Raw genomic sequence first — 15,100 nt, 5'->3', positions numbered from 1 at the left:
GACTGGCTCTCGCATAAGCCTGGCAGTTTAAACATCAAAACAGTGGATATAATCGGCTACAGCAGGGATGTCGAACAGCGCTCTCGAGCTGTGAAATGAAGAGCCTTCACCCTCCCTTACCGTGCAATGGTTGAACACAGATAGCAGGCAGACTGGGCGAATGATCGTAAACAAAAGCGAAACTACTAATACGAAGGCTGGTACTTCGGTAACTTTTATACGTCTTACCAATTGATTCGGAGCTCATTTTAGATGTGCACTTGATAAACTACGATGAACAAAGAATGCAGGTCTACATGAGGATGAATGTTGCTGATGATAATAACAGCGTTTTATCTACTGGGTCATTCCATGAATGTTGTTCGTTAGTAGTTAGTGAGGGAAATTCTGTAAATCATAATAATAATCTTGTTAATATCATGTTCAAATATCAACTTTGTGTGTATGGGTTGTACCAGTGCAACTTCAAGTTCAGAAACGTAAACTGTTTTGGTGTATAAAATTAATTATTTTCAGTTGACTTGAAATTTATTCATAGATTTTGTTATAGATTCAAAAATATCTTTTCCTCGAGTTCGATCCTTTAGTGAAATGACATTTACAAGATCTCCATGAACACTGAAATCTCAATCGACACTCCTTATGAATATAGCTAGCTGCGCCGATCTTTGCGGTCGGTACTTTCATCAAGGCTAGTGCGTTACAAGTAAAAGTTTTCATTCTTGCTATCAGTTGTACCTCCAAGTTATCTCCCATTTCTGATATGCGCTCTGCAATAATATTACGAGACAAACTTATAGATTTAGTAAAATCATTAACGTGTTTCGGACATATCTCTTTTGCAACAGCTATGAGCCAGTCTTTCACAAATTCTCAATCAGTGAATAGCTTTGAAGCCACTGCAATAATTTCACAAATTTTGTAGCTAGCACGAACCAAGCTTGTTCTACTAACACCCGATGATGATGATGATGATGATGATGGAAGGTTTTATGAATTCAATCTTGATTTTAATTCCTCTACAGCTTTTTCACAAGTGGAACTGGGTAACTTTTCTGGTCCATAAGCTTCAGCATGTGTTCAATTAAAATGCCTTAACATTATGATGGTTAAGCAATGTGCCTTTCCGTCCTTTAAGATCCATACCAGCCGCTAGAGTTGATAAACACACTGCATACAGAACACTGCTACAGCAAGCTCAGGTTGAGCTTACTGACTGTTGTTTCAGCTCAGCTATGGTAAGAAACAGTATTAATCATTTCACAGTTTGAGAGTGCTGTTGAACATTCCTTATCCAGGACGATACTGATGTTCTGTCAGTTCATAAAGAACACCAAAGACGTTGAGAGTGCAGGGAGTTCTATTCATTCGAAGTTCAATGCGGTGAATTTTTGTTTACTGCGTTCTGATTGGATTATTTAGACATAATATTCTTCTTTTTGTTTATCTTCCTTGTAAACCTTGTCAGGATTTTGGAATGAAATGGAATGGAATTTCGGAAGGAGGGCACTAGAACCCAGCACTGCGACCTTTCAAGATCTATTGCACTACCGGTACCTCTCAAGCTAGGAGCATTTCCAAACCCACACTGGACAGGTCTGAATCCCACAAGTGATACCACGAAGACACCATTTATGAGGCAACTAGGTCAGGGGATAATGGGGTAGGGTGGTCAGTTCCTTTCCCCCTCCATTGCATATATCGCCGACTAGCTACATACTACACTGGTCAGACTTCAGATGCATACAAATAATTGTTATTACTCTTGACACATATATCGTCAAGTGAGACGTACTGCCTGATACTAGATATACAGAACTCGGAGGTACAACAAGCTAAGTACACTAAGGTTCGCAGCGTATCCAGGTTTTGAGCAGGCAACCCCATTCGTTCCTAGTAAGCCAGCCCCTTTCATGCTTCGCCAACTCAACAAAGATTAAATTTTCCTAAAATAAGAAAAATTTATTATTAACTAAATAAGATAAGAAGACAGGTTTTGAAAATAAGATAGAATAACATCAAGGTTCTAAAATAATAATACTGTAATAATAAAACAAAAATTGAAAATAGAGAATTAATGAAGTTATTAATATATTCCGATAGCTATATTAATTAGTAATGGTTCAGAAGATAATTCGACTTTATAAATTGGTTAACTACTATATTTTAATTTCGATAAGAATGCATTTATAATAAATTTATTAGTCATCATAATAGCAATGATTGCATGCGATACAATGATGAAAATAAATGAGGTTGATTATGTAAGCAACTTGTCAAGTTTGTGTTTAAACAGGTATGCGGTAGTGTTCATAGAAGTTACGCAAACGTTTCTGTTAACAAGAAAATATTGCAAGAAATAAAGATTAACCTACATATGGAATGTGATTCAGCTATTTCAGGCTCATGACTTACAGTATGTCGACATCTGCTCACCTATTTGAAATAATTTATTATGTAAAATAAGACCTAAAAATTACAATTAAATTGTGAAAAGGAGCAGATAAATAAGGTTTAAAGTCTTATTGGTTATTACGATTGGTTTAAACATGCACTAAAACCAAATGTAAGTGCAAGTTTGAACCAATAAATTTGTGAGATTTACAATAAATTAATTAGTTTAGGAAATTGTATATTTATTATGTATAACTACTTTTGTATATAGATCTTATTGTTAAATTATTAAGTTTTGTACTTTTGTGAATTAATGTCAATAAATCTATCTATCTATCTAATCCATCTATCTATCATGCTTCACCAACCAGCATTCGCGGAATGCTATGGAATGATGATGTACTACAAATCTACATGATCAATCGGGTTATTAATATGTAGAAAATTCTCCTTTTGTTTATGAAACTTTTCTGGGCTTTTAACGCTTGTTTAGAATTTTCATATTTGCTCTATTTTTCAAAATTTTGAACTCTTGTTAATTTTTTATAAGTCAATAGGGCTTGAGTCTCTAGTTCTAATATATTTGGTTTGTTGGCTTGTAATAATAGAACTGGTGTAGTTTTAACTAAACTTGAGTGCATTACGTAATTATTTATTTTAGATGTTGCAGTATGTAGACATCTGCTCACCTTTGAAATAATAAGTTATTATGTAAAATAAGACCTAAAAATTACAATTAAATTGTGAAAAGGAGCAGATAAATAAGGTTTAAAGTCTTAGGGCCCTATTCATAGACATTCTTAGAGCGGGTTAAATAGCTACTTCCGGTGGATGATCAGCGAACTAACGTTTTTCGTATTCATAAACTAGTGTTAGCGATAATACGTGTACTAAGAGGGGTTTGGCTGGCTAAATTTTAGCCCCCGCCGGTAGGGTAGTTTAGAGGCCGACTAGCTTAGCAAGATGGCTGTTATGATGCAGTGAATGTGGGTTATGTACGTCGAATTCGTGATGTGAGACGTAGGAGGAAGATGTAACTACCGAGATTGGACATATTTAGAAAATATGAAGTATACAACATTAGTCAGGCTTCTGGAAGATGTATAATAACGAATGTGTCAGTAGCAATCACTGGACTTGCGCCTCGTTACGTATGTTTTCCTAGGGAAGAAAAACGAATAACACTGCGAGAAAGTTTGACGACATCGCAAGATTTCCTCAGGTAATTATATTTCATGATTTGAATATTGTATGTGAATGCTTTCTTAGAGAAATTTGTACTGTACCGGTACCATATTGGTACAGTAGGCCTATTGTGATATTTCATCATTTTTAGGTTATTGGCGCCATAGATGGCACGCACATACCCATAACAAATGTAGGAGGAGAACTGTCACAAATATATATCAACCGAAAAGGATGGTATTCTCTATTAAACGTTCAGGTACGTACTGTAAATGAAATTACAACCCTTAAGAGGTTATGTAGACCTAGGCTGAAATTTTGGTGAAACTAGCGCTGAGGTAGTTCCGATGATTTCGATACTGAAAATCGTTGAATTTGTGAGATATTTTTGTAGAGATGCAGTTGGTCATATATGCAAGGCATTATAACAGCCAAAAATAATCTAACCTAATCTATTACAGATTCGTATATGCAAGGTGTATAAGCAGAGTACGAAGAGAACCACCTCAGTGCTAGTTTAACTTTTAATAACTTTATTTACATTTTAGATAGTAATGCATTATATTACATTATTTCAGTTAAATGGTACAAGAAAAAGATTTGTAATTCTCCAGAAAAGCTACACTGAAGAAGACAATAAAAAATCGCCTCAATGTTGCCCCCCCCTCCTTCTAACTAATTACTAATATAACATGCGAGAAGTCCAGGGAGAATTATTAGAGAAATGGTGTTATATTGGTAATAAGTGGGAGTGTGGGAGCTATAACAGTGCATTACAGTATGTAAGTAACAGTACCCAAGTAACTATTAAACGATTTTTATGTTGAAAGTATTTGTGGCTGCTGATTAAAACCACATGTTTATTTGGCCTACTGTATATACCTATGTCACGGAAGTCAGTGAAGCAAAGATCTATTGTTCCTCCTTCAATGTAGCTTTTCTGGAGAATTACGAGAAGGTCAAGCAATACATCAACATAATACATAGATGAGCAAACCTAAGATAAATTTAACTAATATCATCTCTTTGATAAAAAACAGCACCTTTTCTATTGCTTCATATGTTACTGAAGGCCTTACTTATGAAAGGACAAATATTTTGTGAAACCTGATAATTCATTTTATGTTACTGTTTTTATCACAGCTCTTCTTTGTGATGGGGTCAGTGGTAATTATTTTTACTTACAGCCTTGCCAAATGACCTGTTTCAACTATAACTTTCATTTCTCTAGAAATGGTATGTTTTCATTTCTTTCAGGTGTTTTAAGAATTTGTTGTTTCAGTTTGTTGTTGTATTTCCTTTTACACTCCATTTTAGACAGTCTCTTCTTTTTTAACACTATATGGTACTGCTTGCATACTTGAATGTAACATTTTTTCTTTGCTTATCACATTCTCTCTTTTAGGTTACATATGCAGGATAAGACTGAGGATCTGCTTTTAATTTCTCTCGAAATTTCCTCATCCTTTCTCGGTTTAGTGATGCTGAAGATGAAACTATGAAAAATATTATGGGATCATAATGATGGATTCATAGAAATATGTTTCAAGTTTATAGGTTAACTAGCTACATGTTTTAGGTTACTTTTGCAAAGCATAAAGAAAATCCAAAGTATAGGCGTAGAATTTAAATTAATTACTGGAATGTTAATTTTTGCGTTATGGGTGAGACACACATTATATAAAAGTGTTGCAATTTATATTGTGATGTCTTAACTTCAGAGTGGCATGCTTACACAACTGCTGTAGGCTGTTAGCAGCTCTAAATATCAGAATGAAAAAAAAAAAAACTCAAAGAATAAAAACTATTGCTTAGTTAAAAAACTTCAAATTTTTTACCAAATTGCACAAAAAAAGGGATACATTTCACTTATATGAGTGACAAATCACATTCGTAGCTTTCATTTGTGTACCCACATGATAGTTTTTTTTACCAGTTTTAATTTTTTATAGAAATTCCTTTATGAAATTGCTAGTTAGCACATATATTACCTTATTCATTTAAGGTTATAAGTGATGCAAGTTTCCAAATTCTGGATATAGTGGCACGTTGAAGAGGAAGTGCCCATGACTCTCGCATTTTCAATGAGATTAGAATTAAGAAGCGATTTGAACAGCATGAATTTGGACGCTTCATTTTGTTGTGGGATAGTGGTTATGGTGTACACAAATATTTGTTAATGCTTGTAAAGTGAATTACTCTACTTGCAATGTAATGTGTATTTTTGTATAAGCTTAACTGATGAATTCTATATGCTATAATTCATTAAATTTGTTTGATAAAATATCTAAACTTGTAAATTGAATTAATCTGCTTGCTATATACCTAAATTATTGTGTAGTTCAACTAATTGTTTATGCCTTTAAATTGAATTAATCTGCTCGCTAGGTATTGTCTTAATTCAATTGCCTATGCATGAAAATTTAATTGATCTGCTTGCTATCGTTTTATACTTTTTTATACCATTTTAATTATTTTTATACCTATTTGCAGCTGCTCTCGGGCTTGGGTTAGATTCCTGCTTGGACTGATTACCTGGATGGATTTTTCAGAGGTTTTCCCCAACATTAAGGCAAATGTTAGGTAATATGTGGCGAATCCTCGGCCTCACCTCATCTTGCCAAGAATTTGTGTAACTCTTGACTTGTTCCACATCTTAAAGCTTCTATGGAACAAAATAAATTAAATAAAAAAAAATGAAATACTGTGTTATTATTCTAAATGATCATGGACAGAATCCAATGAAAAGTAAGGGAGAATGTTAAACTTTTGTATACCACATAATGTAACTGTGTACACCAATCACACTATTACTTTCTTATATTATATGTTTTTTTTTTTTATTGTTTAAGTTTGAAAGATTATCATTTTGTTGGAAATTATTTCATTCTAACATCTAATAAAATATAAGATACTCTAAGTTATGTGAACTGACTGCACAAATCACTGGTGTGCACTTTGTATTCCATGTTAATTTTATTTCTTATGAATCGCTTATACATTCGTTTCTTGGGTTGCTATACCTGCAATATACGCCTCAATTTTTAATATTCTAATTATTATTATTATTATTATTATTATTGCAGCAGTCCAGTACCTGTTTGTATCACTGAGTGAGTATCCCCAGCTTAGTTTGTGCAGTTCATTTTTGAAATGTTAAAAAAATGGACTCCAGAGAATTACAATTTACAAAGAGAGTTGTCTTCAGCCTTAGCCATCTGCACAAGTTGGGAGATGCAAGATATGTCCGAGAAATAGGGATGGGAAGTGTAGTACAGAATGCCATGTGAGTGCAATGACCATTCAGACACTACACAGTAAAGGTGTGCATAAATTGTAAAAAATTATTTAGAAAGAAAAAAGAGAACTGTTGATAATTTCTTTATAATATAAACGTTTCCTCGATAAAAGAGAAATAGTACCAATTTTTCATAGGGCATTTTGTAAACCTGTACTCATTTGTAATCATATTCTGGGGTATACATGTAACCAGATTGGTGTAGGCCTACATTTAGAGGTTGGTATACAGAAGGTTAATATACATACTGTACATTATAGTCCATATATTAACATCTTCGTCAATTCGAAGTAAAACAAAAAGTTGAAGTATGCATAACGTGGAATGTTGCTAATAAACTTATATTTGAATCAGTAATTTCTGAATGGACTTTATTTCAAAATCTCATCTCCATAAAAATCGCCTTACTGCAGGATTAGGGCCCTCTGAGAAGTGGTGTGAATATTGTGAAGCCTGCATAGATCTGAATAAAATACATGGAATAATCCCCATCATCAGAAAGGCGTATTCAAGTGAGAATATGATAGCGTTCTAAATTGATTTTAGCAAAAAGATTGGATAAAGTCCTTTTAGAAATTACTGATTTAATTATAGAGTTACTGTCTAATAAAAAAAAAACTCTCACATAAATTACTCCAAGTATAAATAGTGCATCCAGTGCCAATGCCCACACGTCACTGAAACAGATGGCAGAATGCGATTATTTTTTAATAGGATGTTATGATAATATACCTTTCCATGACGTACAATAAGTTCAATATAAAAATATTTGATTTTAGGTACTGGCACCATAGATAGCACATAGATAATCTTGGAGAACTTTCACAAATAAACATCAAAGAAATATTAATATTTGAGGAGAAAAATTAGCTCCGGCACCGGGGATCGAACCCGGGTCCTTGATTCTACATACCAAGCGCTCTGACTACTGGGCTACGCCGAATTCAATCCACAGCACCAGTGGAACCCTCCTCCTTCAATGTTTCCCTTTGTGGCCTGACTCCAAGTTAGGCATATATGTTGACGTTTATGTCCAGTGTCAACTGCCATTATACTAGGAGTGCACTCAGCTGAGTGACTTGTTGGCCGGGAATCCGCAGTTAAGTGCACAGTAATCTGTACAGAAATATGCACTGCAGCTATGAGAATATTATAGACTTATTAATTGTCAATATTACAGATATTATTCTGTAGGACAAATTAATAAGTTTATAATATCAAAGAAAGGGGTAGTATAATGGAAACTCAGGGGTTCTGTAAATTAAATTAAAACTCGTATGTAGGTTTAAACTTCGCTTCATACAATAATTTTATTCATATTTTGCATATTCACTTATTTCTAAGTTACAAACTATTGTACATTCTAAGGACAAAGGGGGAAAAGCCAAACAAAGCATATCAACATAATACAAGAATAAGCAAACACCATTACAAAAAAAAAAAAAAAAAAAAAAAATCGTTTAGCATAGAGTGGGAGTATTAAGAAAATAAATATAGACCTTTATTTTTCTCCTCATTCCTAAGTTCCATATTCATTTCAGGTTGTAAGTGATGCAAATTAGTAACTTCTGAATGAGTTTCATGCAAAAATACAGACGAATCACCAGTAAAATGATCACAAGAAATGAGTGAAGCATTGCAGATTTAGCCCTGCATTGGAAAGAATCCTGCGACCAGATATTTACTCTAACATATAAGCTACATTTATTCAATTTACCTGAAGGGGTTAGGTACAGCTTACAGCAGTAAAATTTTGCAAATATTCAACATTTTTTCCATTATTACTGTATCTTGTACAATTATGAAAATTAGTACGTGTAAAATACTGTCCTACTATATGAAAAAAATATTTTTACGATTGGAAAAAATATTTATATATATATATATATATATATATTTTTTTTTTCTAAATTCAAAATGTTGACAGTTCACTGTGCAGTGATGAAGCATTTCCCTCATAACTAAAAAACTATCCATGCAAAATCACATCTCTACCTTTGATAGACTGTCTGATAAAAAATAAATTCATTTAAAGAAGTGGTGAAATATAAGTATTTTCTTCTAACACAAAATAAAACAAAATATTATTTATTAAGGAATGTAGTTGAAAGAGCATGATATTGTAAACATGAGTTTCAGCAATGTAATAAAAGAGAGAACATTACACTAAAGTACTACATTTCCAGTTTTTGTCCATTGTGCAACTCAAACCAAGAAATGGATTCGGAACACCTCAAATCTGTGCCTCAGTGGCTGACCATGACAATATCTTCGAAAAATATTGGAGTGCAAGAGGTCAAATGACTTTATTGTCAAATGCCTGGCATTAGAAAACAACATTTCCAGCTTTTCATTAGGCCCTCCCCCTATTCTTTTCTTTCTAATTGTGTTTTCTTAACATTTCCATTTCTAATAATAATTTTGCTTTTTTCAATTCATGGATCAATTCATTAGAGACTTCCAAGCCTAAATTAAAGACTCTGAATTAAATTTCCCTACTAATAATACCTTAATTGCATAGTTATAGACATAAGTGTAACTAAATTGCTTTAGGTAAGTACTTAAACCTCCATCAGGAAATATGTTCCAACTGAGGAACTACAGGTTTGATGAATGATGAATCCAGCAAAAACAAAAAAAAAAAATAAATAAATAAGTAACCTGTCTTATAAATCGGCAAAACTCTTAACCGACATTAAAATAAGAAAAAGGAACACACACACATGTATAGAATTCACTAAACAACAATGTGAAAATAAAAAGTTGAAAACACTACTAGAGCCCAATATACAGTAATACTAATAGTCCTCAATCTGATGCAGTTGCCCCATTCAGCTTAGAAACTGGCACACCTGTCCAGCAGCATATCTCCATCGAATAAACTTGTTCCACTCATAACACTGTGTAGCATGCAACAACACAAATATAATAATGAACAGGAAATACTTACTACTCTACACCAAACTCCAGAAAATGATTGGGAGAGAAGAATTTCAAGTTCCTATAAACTGCTGGGAAGCTCGCAAGGAAATGAAGTAGACAAGAACTCAAGAAAATTTCACTACTAGTGCTACTATTACCATCACCACCACCATTACCACTACTACTAAGTTACATTTCTAGTTCTTTCATTTGTCCCAGATAATTTTTAACTTTGCATTTAATAATATTTTATTTCTAATAACAATTTTGTTTTCTGCAATTCATAGAACTTCTCATCACATTTAATTTTTGGGCTTCATGCTTAGGAGGAACACTTCTGCATACTACTGTACACAAAAGACACTACTTATCAAAACTGTGAATTTTTTTAATTGTCTAAGTTTGAAAATTTATCACATTGTTTGAAATTATCTATTTGATCCAAACATGCAAGAAAATTTAATTTTCTGCAAAATGTACTATGATTCAAATGCATCCCACTTCATATTCCAGATCATAAATTTTAATTGTTATGAAGCACTTGTACATTAATTTGTTGGTTGGGTTGGAATAACGGTCATACAATGTATCACTCAATTTATAGTATAGAAATTAATGTTCCCTTGTTTAACCGTTTCATATTAGTGATACATTGTAATATTATTGTTGCATTTAATATTTATGTCTTAATACTAACTAAACTGTCCTTCATTAAAGAAAAATAGCCATAATTTTTCATCGTGTACACAGTTGTAAAGTGCCATTCTGACCCAATGGACTACCTTGAAATAATATACAGTACATTGTATGATTATTATAAACCACAAAAAAAGTAAATTAAAATCATCAGTACCAGTTGCAGAAGACACAGCTCTGCTGGATGCATTAAGAAGATTGATTGATTGATAATATTGTAATCATAAATAGGCCTAGCAATATTCTTAGGTATGAATGAGATCTTAAACTTACCTGTTGTTGATTACTGTAGAGACTGTTAACGCCCATTCACCTGGGATTGTGGAGACAGAATTTATTGCAGACATACGTGGGATTGATGATGATGATGGTGCAATACTGACATCCTGAAATAAGCATGTATTAATATTAAATGAAAACGTAAACATAATACTTATTGTATTATATAGATTCTACATCAGCATTGCAGCTTTGAGATGTGGAACAAGTAAATTAAGCAGATAGCCAAAATATGTTCATTAATACATAGTAAGTATTTAAAACATAATTAAACTATGCATCATTTTGCAAAAATGAATATAAAGCAATTTTGTTAATTCTTTTCTAAATTTTTCCTCTTGACCCATCAAAGCTTTAAGATAATACATAAACAGTGAACGTTTTATAACAGCTGAGAATAATGGAGGTTAAATGGAAATCTAATTTGTCTTGTATTATATACACAGTGTGTTTAATATATCATAATATTATATTATGGATGTTTTGATTTCTGACATGAAACATCATGTAGGCTACTCAAAGAAAGCCTAAGGTGGAAAATCTTTCTTGCATTCCTGTCATTACTCTTAGGGCTTTCTATTGTAACACAATAAGAGGTAATCTATGTTTACATCACCACAACTACAGATTACATAGGCGTATGAGGTTTTGTCTTTTCAGTGCAGTAATAAATATGAGTTTGATATAGGTATATTTTACAAATCACTTACTAGCGTTCTATAAACACACAAGATAATGAAATTTTGTAGCTGACCATCAATTTGGATTCTACAAATTTCTTATGCTTATGTAGGTAATTCTAACCTCAAATAATGTTATTTCTTTTGACGAAGTAGAGAAAAGGATATCTCAGAAATCTCTAGGCGTTCCTACTGCCCTTTAAAATAAGGTCTCAGTTTTGATAATTCTTGTACACAAGATATTAGGCCTACGTTAAGGTATGATTGATAATTGTGTGGGTTGACATCAGATGTTTGTGGCCCAATCCCCTATGGGTATTTACAAAGCCATATTATCCAAACTGCATTTATGGTAGCTTGCATTTTCACGATTGTTGTGGAATTACATTTTACTAGCATTATCAGCTATATTCCTACAAGATATATTATTTACGTTATATTAATTAGGCTACCAAGTACCTATTCAGAGTAGCCTTAGGTGACATAATCATACCAGAGCCACATTAAACATTTACCATGAAGTAATAGGCCTATCTTACTTACAAAAACATGTCCTAAGAACCAAAAACACGTACCTCATATGTTAACATTCCATATCGTTTAGTAGGCCTACGTCATCAATGTCGGGAGCAGGGCATCCTCCACCAGTTGTTTTTAGTTATTTCTTCAACTAAAAGTAAATAAATATATACTGAATTAGAATAATTCACTCTTTGAAGTCCAATCTTTCATAATAGTTACGTCTAAGGACTAACCTAAAAATATTACGTACGGTATAATATTATAACATTTCTACTTACATTTTCGACATTTCTTCTTGTGTAGTCGAATTCCCGCACGCTGCCATGTATATTTCTTGCTTTTTTTACCACAGAAGAAAAAACAAATAGTTTATTGTAGTTTAATATCGCCAATAACCTCACAAATAAACAGAAACGACCCGGAATCGCTTGCGTCTGAGCATGACAATTGCCAGTCTGCACTTGCGCAGTAGCATTTTCAGCATCGTGTAACAGTTTCCAAAGCTAATACACCGACTAATGTAGCCACTGATTAATCGGCGTCTCTGAATCCTGTAAAAGTAACCTGGCTATAACCGGGGCTAGTTTAGAACGCTCGTAGCATGGGCTAGCGCGATGTCTATGAATAGGGCCCTTAATGGTTATTACAATTGGTTTAAACATGCACTAAAACCAGATGTAAGTGCAAGTTTGAACCAATAAATTTGTGAGATTTACAATAAATTAATTAGTTTAGGAAATTGTATATTTATTATGTATAACTACTTTTGTATATAGATCTTATTGTTAAATTATTAAGTTTTATACTTTTGTGAACTAATGTCAATAAATCTATCTATCTAATCCATCTATCTATCATGCTTCACCAACCAGCATCCGCGGAATGCTATGGAATGATGATGTACTACAAATCTACATGATCAATCGGGTTACTAATATGTAGAAAATAGAATTTTCATATTTGCTCTATTTTTCAAAATTTTGAACTCTTGTTAATTTTTTATAAGTCAATAGGGCTTGAGTCTCTAGTTCTAATATATTTGGTTTGTTGGCTTGTAATAATAGAACTGGTGTAGTTTTAACTAAACTTGGGTGCATTGCGTAATTATTTGTTTTAGATGTTAATATTTTACCACAATATTTTAAAACAGTTAAACAATGTTGTACTAAGAATGGTCCCTGAGCCAAATCTAGTGAATAATAATGATGAAGAAGAAGAATTTCCACCACAAAATTGAAATATGACACAAGAGGCAAGATTTTAACTTCGTGTTCTGTATATCAGTGGCGTATTTATTTCCAAACAGTATGTAACACTCAAATACTACATTCATAATACCATTGTATAATCCCTAAGTATATTTCTTCATCAATATAAACTTTCGTTGTTGCTTAGTTGGTGTTTTTAATACTCAATATAAAATAACTTTTTTCTAAGAAAATATGACATAGTTTTTTCCCTTGACCATTCATATGTTTTTAGGTTTTATTTCGTTTGTCTTAATGGCAATCTTTGTCTTTTATTATTTTCTGTTCATTGACTTAAACTTAGCATAACCAAATAGCTTACTATAATAATAACGGACAGCTAGCAGATTTTCGCCCGAACGACGCTGGTGCTGCTACCTAGGCGGCCGGTGTGGAGATACTCGCGAAACAAGCTGTAATCAATTGCAATGTATATTGTTGCTCGGCTAGGTAATAATTGTATTAATTAGTGCTGCGTTAAAATGTCAGGGTGTATATGTGCTGTTTATAATTGCTACAATTATAGCATTACAAATTGCTCCAAATCGTACTTTCGATTTCCAAGAGTTCATAAAACGTGAGTCAACAAAATGCTTTATTAGTCCTAATGCCTTTGTCTCTGTGTTGATAGAACAATAACAATTAGCTTTTTTATTTAGGCCTAATAAATGAATAGAAGTTAAAATATATTCAAAATTTTAAGGTTTTAGCAAATTAAGTTTTATTGTTGTCCACATGCCTTTACTACAGATTACTACCATTTTTATCTTTACAGTTGTCAGCAATGGGTATAATTTGTTGCTTATAAGATTAAGTTACCTTAGGGATAACTTACTTACTGGCTTTTAAGGAACCTGGAGGTTCATTGCCACCCTCACATAAGCCTGCCATTGGTCCCTATCCTGAGCAAGATTAATCCAGTCTCTACCATCATATCCCACCTCCCTCAAATCCATTTTAATATTATCTTCCCATCTACGTCTCGGCCTCCCCAAAGGTCTTTTCCCCTCTGGCCTCCCAACTAACACTCTATATGCATTTCTGGATTCGCCCATACGTGCTACATGCCCTGACCATCTCAAACGTCTGGATTTAATGTTCCTAATTATGTCAGGTGAAGGATACAATGCATGCAGCTCTGCGTTGTGTAACATTCTCCATTATCCTGTAACTTCATTCCTCTTAGCCCCAAATATTTTCCTAAGAACCTTATTCTCAAAACCCTCAATCTCTGTTCCTCTCTCAAAGTGAGAGTCCAAGTTTCACAGCCATACAGAACAACCGGTAATAACTGTTTTATAAATTCTAACTTTCAGATTTCTTGACATCAGACTAGATGACAAAAGCTTCTCAACCAAATAATAAGAGGCATTTCCCATATTTATTCTTAGGGATAACAGTGTAATCTTTTTTTTGTAAATTCATTCCTAATGTCAGAATTAATTTTGTCTCACTAAAGCAAAGAAAAAATACGCAACAATTAATTACGGAAAATAATATGAAGCATGCAATATTTTTCATAATATGCAGCTTTGATATAAAATAATGTTACATTAAATATTACTTAACATTTCTTAAGTGTCTCGTATATTAATATTTGTATTTGTGGACGTAATTCCACAGTGCTTCGCTAGATATCAAGTCCGTGATATTTCGCACTCATGTCAATGCTGCTAGTATACAGCTGTCCGGTATTATTATAGTAAGGTATTTGGCATAACTTCAGTTTTATTAACTGTAGTTGCAATACATCTGTAACAGCAGCAGTAGAAATGGCCATCTGTGTACCTGTGTACATACTAGCAAAGCACTGGGAGGGGGATGAAGTATTTACTGTAAACAGAACTTCAAAACATGAAGGCATTAATGGAATGGAC

At 33.1% G+C, this 15,100-nt stretch overlaps 2 long non-coding RNA genes across 2 annotated transcripts; one reads left to right on the top strand and one right to left on the bottom strand.

Moving 5' to 3' along the window:
- Positions 1 to 358: 358 nt before the first annotated feature.
- Positions 359 to 6,270, top strand: LOC138703607 (uncharacterized). The gene is made up of 3 exons (XR_011333212.1): positions 359 to 3,616; positions 3,731 to 3,838; positions 6,073 to 6,270. It is a non-coding gene; the product is annotated as an uncharacterized lncRNA (long non-coding RNA).
- A 2,675-nt stretch (positions 6,271 to 8,945) lies between these two features.
- Positions 8,946 to 14,819, bottom strand: LOC138703606 (uncharacterized). The gene is made up of 3 exons (XR_011333211.1): positions 12,255 to 14,819; positions 12,030 to 12,124; positions 8,946 to 10,881 (listed from the first exon to the last, which is right to left on the bottom strand). It is a non-coding gene; the product is annotated as an uncharacterized lncRNA (long non-coding RNA).
- Between the last annotated feature and the right edge of the window lie 281 nt (positions 14,820 to 15,100).

The sequence above is a fragment of the Periplaneta americana genome, chromosome 7 (assembly GCF_040183065.1).
Source record: "Periplaneta americana isolate PAMFEO1 chromosome 7, P.americana_PAMFEO1_priV1, whole genome shotgun sequence".
Classification (NCBI taxonomy): Eukaryota; Metazoa; Arthropoda; class Insecta; order Blattodea; family Blattidae; genus Periplaneta; species Periplaneta americana.
The sequence above is the reverse complement of the archived record's forward strand: the minus strand, read 5'-3'. Positions and strand labels throughout refer to the sequence as shown.